The 6,766-nt window shown below is 48.1% G+C and overlaps 1 pseudogene; it reads left to right on the top strand.

Annotated features, from left to right (window-relative positions):
* The first annotated feature begins 423 nt into the window (after positions 1 to 423).
* LOC116546838 lies at positions 424 to 520 on the top strand (annotated as a pseudogene).
* Positions 521 to 6,766: the final 6,246 nt, after the last annotated feature.

The following is a 6,766-nucleotide window of genomic DNA, read 5'->3' as shown; positions in this document are numbered from 1 at the left end:
TTCAAGTGCTTCTCCTGCCTCAGCTTCCCAAGTCACTGGGATTATAGGCACACACCACCACACCCAGCTCATTTTTCTATTTTTAGTAAAGAAGGCATTACACCATGTTGGCCAGGCTGGTCAACTCCTGACCTCAAGTGATACACCTGCCTCAGCCACCCAAATGCTGATGATTACAGACATTAGCCAGCATGCCCAGCTGCAAAGGTGTATTTTTGAGAAAAAAGAACAAGGTGCAAACAAAAAATAGGGAATAGCTGGGGGTGGTGGCTCATTCCTGTAATCCTAGCGCTTTGGGAGGTTGAGCTGGGAAGATCGCTGGAGCCCAGAAGGTCGAGGCTGCAGTGAGCCATATTTGCACCACTGCCCTCCAGCCTGAGTAATGGAGCAAGACCCTGCCTCAAGAAAAATTAAAATTAAAAAATCAAAACGTAAGCCTGACGATTGGGTTTTTATGCTATTTTATAATATGTGCCTTCCTCAAAACTTGTTACGGTATCATCACATCACCCATCTGATGCAAAAAAGAAAAAATAAAACCCAGGAACTCAAACTAAAAATATTTGCAAATCTAAAGCATTAGGCATTGTCCTTTGTCTTCCCAAAAGACGCTGAAGCCGTATGCTGCAGGGTCTGTGGATGTGACCTTATATGGAAATAGGCTTTTCACATGTGATCAAGCTAAGCTGAGGTAATGAGTGTGAATCCTAATCCTGTGTGCCTGGTGCCCTTATAAAAAGGGATATGTAGCCAGGCGCGGTGGCTCACGCCTATAATCCCAGCACTTTGGGAGGCTGAGGTGGGTGGATCACGAGGTCAAGAGATTGAGACCATCCTGGTCAACATGGTGAAACCCCGTCTCTACTAAAAATACAAAACTTAGCTGAGTATGGTGGCATGCATCTGTAGTCCCAGCTACTCAGGAGGCTGAGGCAGGAGAATTGCTTGAACTCAGGAGGCAGAGGTTGCAGTGAGCCAAAATCGCACCATTGCACTCCAGCCTGGGTAACAAGAGTGAAACTCCATCTCAAAAAATAAAAAAACAGAAAAAAAGGAATATGTGGACAAAGACACCTTCAAAGGGAAGATAAGGTCAAGACAGAGACAGAAGGCCACCTACAAGCCCAGGAACTCTGGAGGCTCTGAGAATCCAGGAGCGAGGCCTGGTACAGACCCTCCCTCACAGCCTTCACAGGAAAAACAAACAAACAATCTAAAACCCCTTGATTTCAGATTCCTGGCCTCCAGAACTGTGAGAAATCTCTGTGGTTGAAGCTATACAGTTTAGGGTACTTTGTTAAGGCAGTGCTGGGAAATGAATGCAGATTTCTTGGGGCATGCATCAACACTTCTGAAGGAAATGTGGGACGTGGCATGTTTGAACTTACAATTCATACCTTTCTCTACTCTGAATTCTTTTTTCGAGAGACGGTCTCGCTCTGTCACCCAGGCTGGAGTGCAGTGGCACAAACATGGCTCACTGCAGCCTCCACCTCCTGGGCTCCAGAAATCCTCTTGCCTCAGCCTCCTGAGTAGCTGAGACTACAGGCACATGCCACTATGCCTAATTTTTAAAAAATGTTTTGTAGAGATGGGGTCTTGCTATGTTGCTCAGGTTTACCTGGAACTCCTAGCCTCAAGTGATCTTTCCACCTTGGCCTCCCAAAGTTCTGGGATTACATGTATAAGCCATTGGAACTGGCTTGCCTTTTCTTTTTTTTTTTTTCAAAGACAGAATCTTGCTCTATCACCCAGGCTGGAGTGCAGGGACATGATCTCAGCTCACTGCAACCTCCACCTCCTAGGTTCAAGCAATTCTTTCGCCTCAGCATCCTGAGTAGCTCAGCTTATTGGCTCTTACCACGACACCCAGCTAATTTTTGTATTTTTATTAGACACGGGGTTTCACCACTGGGCCAGGCTGGTCTCAAACTGCTGACTTCAGTTGTTCTGCCCACTTCAGCCTCCCAAAGTGCTACAATCGTGGCTCACTGCAACCTCTGCTCCTGGGTTCAAGCAATTCTCCTGCCTCAGCCTCCCAAGTAGTTTGGATTACAGGTTCCTACCATGTCCAGCCAGTTTTCGTACCTTTAGTAGAGATGGTGTTTCACCATGTTGGCCAGGCTGGTCTTGAATGCCCGACTTCAGGTGATCCACCTACCTCAGCCTCCCAAACTGCTAGGATAACAGGCATGAGCCACTGTGCCCAGCCTACTTCTATTATTATTACACTGCAATATATAATGAAATACTTACACAACTCACCTTAATGTAGAATCAGTGGGAGCCCTGAGCTTGTTTTTCTGAAACTAGATGGTCCCTTCTGGGGGTGACGGGAGGCAGTGACAGAACAACAGGCATTGGATTCTCATAAGGAGTATGCAGTCCTGCTCCCTCGCATGTGATGTTTACAGTAGGATTTGCGCTCCTATGACACTCTAACAATGCCATTGATCTGACAGGAGGTGGAGCGCAGGTGGTGATGCCAGCAATAAGGAGTGGCTGTGAACACAGATGAAGCCTCCCTTGCCCACCCGCTGCTCACCTGCTGTGCTGCCTGCCCAGTTCCTAACAGGTGAGCCGGGTGCGGTGGCTCACGCCTATAATCCCAGCACTTTGGGAGACTGAGGCGGGTGGATCAGCTGAGGTCAGGAGTTCGAGACCAACCTGACTTCAGACATCCTGTCTCTACTAGAAATACAAAAATTAACCTGGCATGGTGGCTTATACACGTAATCCCAGCTACTTGGGAGTCTGAGGCAGGAAAGTTGCTTGAATCTGGGAGACGGAGGTTGCAGTGAGCCAAGATCATGCCATGGCATTCCAGCCTGGGCAACAAGAGCAAAACTTCGTGTCAAAAAAAAAAAAAAAAAGGCCGAGCGCAATGGCTCACACTTGTAATCCCAGCACTTTGGGAGAATGAGGAGGGGGAATCACCTGAGGTAAGGAGTTTGGGAGCAGCCTGGTCAACATGGTGAAACCCTGTCTCTACTAAAAATAAAAAATTAGCCAGGCATGGTGGTTCATGCCTGTAATCCCAGCTACTCAGTGGGCTGAAGCAAGAGAATTGCTTCAACCTCGGAGGTGGAGGTGATATTTACCTGAGATCGCACCGCTGCACAGAGTGAGACTCTGTCTCAATGAAAACAAAAAGAAAAAGAAAAAAAAAAAAACAGGCTACAGACTGGTACTGATCTGTGGCCAGGAGGGTTGGGACCCCAGCTGTAGGCAATATGTAATGATTAAATCTGGGTAACTGAGACAGTCGTCACCTCTAATATTTATCTTTTGTTTTGGGAACATGAAAATCCTTCTGGTTTAGCTATCTTGAAATATTCAAATAAATTCTCATTCACTGTAATTTCCCTTGTGCACTATTGATTACTGCAACTTATTCCTTCTCTCTAGGCCTTCTTGCCTTTCATTCATTCTTTTTTAAAATTATTTTTATTTATTTCTGAGACAGTCTCTCTCTTTCTGCCAGGCTAGAGTGCAGTGGCATGATCTCAACTCACTGCATCTTCCACCTTCTGGGTGCAGGCAATTCTCCTCCCTCAGCCTCCCAAGTAGCTGGGATTACAGGTGTGCACCACCATTCCTGGCTAACTTTTGTATTTTTAGTAGAGATGGGGCTTCACCATGTTGTCCACGCAGGTCTCAAACTCCTGACCTCAAGCAATCCACCAACCTCGGCCTCCCAAAGTGCTGGGATTACAGGCATGAGCCATAGCACCCGGCCATTTATTCATTCTTACATTCATTCATTGCCTGGTTATCACACATCTGGCAGGGTTCCAGCCTCTGGGGAAACAGCAATGAGCAAAACAAAGTTGCTGCTCTCTTAATGGATTCATCATTCTAATGAGGGGGAAAGAGACAGGTGATCCATAAACAAACCATTAACACAGACAGCACATCAGGTGGAGAGCACTATGAAAAATAAATACTAAAGCAGGCATGGCCAGGTGCGGTGGCTCACATCTGTAATCCCAGCACTTTGGGAGGCTGAGGTGGATGGCTCCCTTGAGGTTAGGAGTTCAAGATCAGCCTGGCCAACATGGTGAAATGCCATCTTTACTACAAGTACAAAAAAAAAAAAAAAAAAAAAAGAGCCAGGCATGATGGCACCTGCCTGTAATCCTAGCTACTCAGGAGGTTGAGGTGGGAGGATTGCTTGAACTTGGGAGGTGGAGGTTGCAGTGAGCTGACATTGCATCACTGCACTCCAGCCTGGGGAACAGAGCAAGACTTTTGTCTTCAAAAATAAAAAAGTAAAGAGAAAGTCAGGTGCAGGTGTAGAGTGCATTAGTATGAGCAGGGGTGATGCGGTGGTGGTGAAGGTGGTCAGGAAAGGCCTCTCTGTGAAAGTGATAGACATGAGGGCTGAGCCTGGGGACTCCTGGGGAGAGCAGCACCGCAGGGCTCTAGGTGTTGGTGCCATTTGTGGTCCTTTTGTTTTATTTTGTTTTTGAGACAGTCTTGCTCTGTCACCCAGGCTGGAGTGAAGTTGCACAATCTCAGCTCACTGTGATCTCCACCACCCAGGTTCAAGCCACCTCAGCCTCCCAAAGAGCTGGGATGACAGACGTGAGTCACTGCACCTGGCCTATGTATCAACATGTTTAAATTCTTCTGAAAGCTGTGCTTTAGGAAGAGTGTTCTGACAGCCATCGGAAATAAATGACAGAATGGCAGGACAAGGATTACGTCAATGACAGGGTGGCTGTGGACATCTGCTAGCCAGCAGCAGGGAAGCCACTGAGACCCCGGATTCTACCACTGCAGCCCACCTGCACCTGAACCCTCGTCCCCACATGTAGAAGACTGGAACTCTCAGAACAGCAGACCTCATCAGCCGCTGCCACCTTCACCAGAATGATGTGATTAATTCATTCACAGAGAAGACAGCAGGAACCCTGATAGAACAGGATCCAGAATGTATGGGTTTTGATGGACAGGGTAGTAGGATCTGGGAGGCTCCACCTACCTCACCCCCTGACCTCCACACTCCTTCCCCAGTCCTGCTCGGCATAGAGGCTAGAGTGACATCACCAGAAATGTAGATGCTTGGAAGGACACCAGTGACACAGAGAAGAGGAGGCCGGAGGTCCGCAAGATGCCCAGCTCCTGGCCTCGGATGCCCAGGACTCTGTCCAGAAAGGCTCCCTCCCAGCCATGGAACTTGATGGTCCTCGAGTTCCTGAGGATGGAGCTGGTGAGCTGGGCCTGTGAGTCCTTCTGCCTCATTTGCTCTCCTGGGATTGGAGGGAAGAGAGAGATGAAGACATGGCCAGTCCAGAAATCTCCCCTACACCCTGATAGTCACCCTGCAGCAAATCCCACTGACCTCATCAAGTGAGTCCCAAAGCTGTCTGCCTCTCTGTATCTCTGACCCTCAGTCCTGACCCATCCACCATCATCCTGTGCTTAGACCCCTGCAGGAGCTGACCTGGGACCACTGCCCTGGGGAGGCAGCTTCTGATGCCCGGAGAACAGAGGGTGCCCCTGACCCCCCCTGTGGATGGCGCCATCAGGAAGGCTAGGTGGAGGTGGGTAAAGCCTGAGCTACATCTTTTTTTTTTTCTTTCACATTTTTGGTGGAGTTAGGGGGATCTCACTATGTTGCCCAGGTTGGCCTCAAGCTCTTGAACTCAAGTGATCCTCTGCCCCTGGCTTTCTAAAGTGCTGGGATTACAGCCTGAGCTAAACATTAAATGACCAGGAGGTGGGTGCTGGGCAGGCAGAGGATAGGGAGATAGAGCTGGGAAGAGGGAGGGGAGGCTTTCAGACAGGGGGTAGCAGAAACCCAGGCACTGGGAGCAGCATGACTCAGAGGACACTCAGTGTGGCCAGAGGCTGGTCTCGAACTCCTGACCTCAAGTAATCCACCTGCCTCAGCCTCCTAAAGAACTGAAATTACAGGCATGAGCCACCGCACACGGCCTAGTCTCTGATTTTTAGCAACGATGGTGTCAACCTGATCAATTGCCCTGAATTTTCCCATGTTCTTCCTCTCTCCTCTCTTTCTTCCTAATGATAATATGTATGCACTGCACACCAAGCACTCTCTGAGTGCCTTCGATTGTACTTGCTAAGCACCTATTGTTTACAAGGCCCTGCAATACAAGGCGAAGGCATTAGAAAATGTCCTGGCCCCTAGTCCTGGCAAAAACAATCATATGCATGCACATTTCATTTTTTTTTTCAAGTATTCAATTATAATCAAATTGCCACTAACATTTTTCACAAGACCAGGCACAGTGGCTCACACCTGTAATCTCAGTACTTTGGGAGGCCTAGATGGGTGGATCGTTTGAGGTCAGGAGTTGGAGACCAGGCTGGCCAACTTGGTGAAATCCAGTGTCTATTAAAATTCAAAAATGAGCTAGACCCAGTGGCACACACCTGTAATCCCAGCTCCTCAGGAGGCTGAGGCTGAAGAACTGTTTGAGCCCAGGAGGCAGAGGTTGCAGTGAACTGAGGTTGCACCACTGCACTCCAGTCTGGGTGATGTAGCAAGACCCTGTCTCAATAAAGCAAAACATTTTTTACAATTTTTAGAAAGAGGTCTTGCTCTATCTCACAGCTGGAATTCAGTGGTATGATCACAGCTCACTGTAACCTTGAACTCCTGGCCTCAAGCAATTCTCCTGCCTCAGCCTCCCAAGTAGTTAGTGCTATAGGTGTGCACTACCAACATGCCCAGTTAATTAATTTTTTTTTTTTTTTGTACAGATAGGATCTCTCTGGTTGGTATGTTACCCAG

Source organism: Sapajus apella, unplaced genomic scaffold (assembly GCF_009761245.1).
Source record: "Sapajus apella isolate SASKATOON/1434 unplaced genomic scaffold, GSC_monkey_1.0 scaffold1495, whole genome shotgun sequence".
Lineage (NCBI taxonomy): Eukaryota > Metazoa > Chordata > Mammalia > Primates > Cebidae > Sapajus > Sapajus apella.
This window is presented reverse-complemented; position numbering and strand designations above follow the sequence as displayed.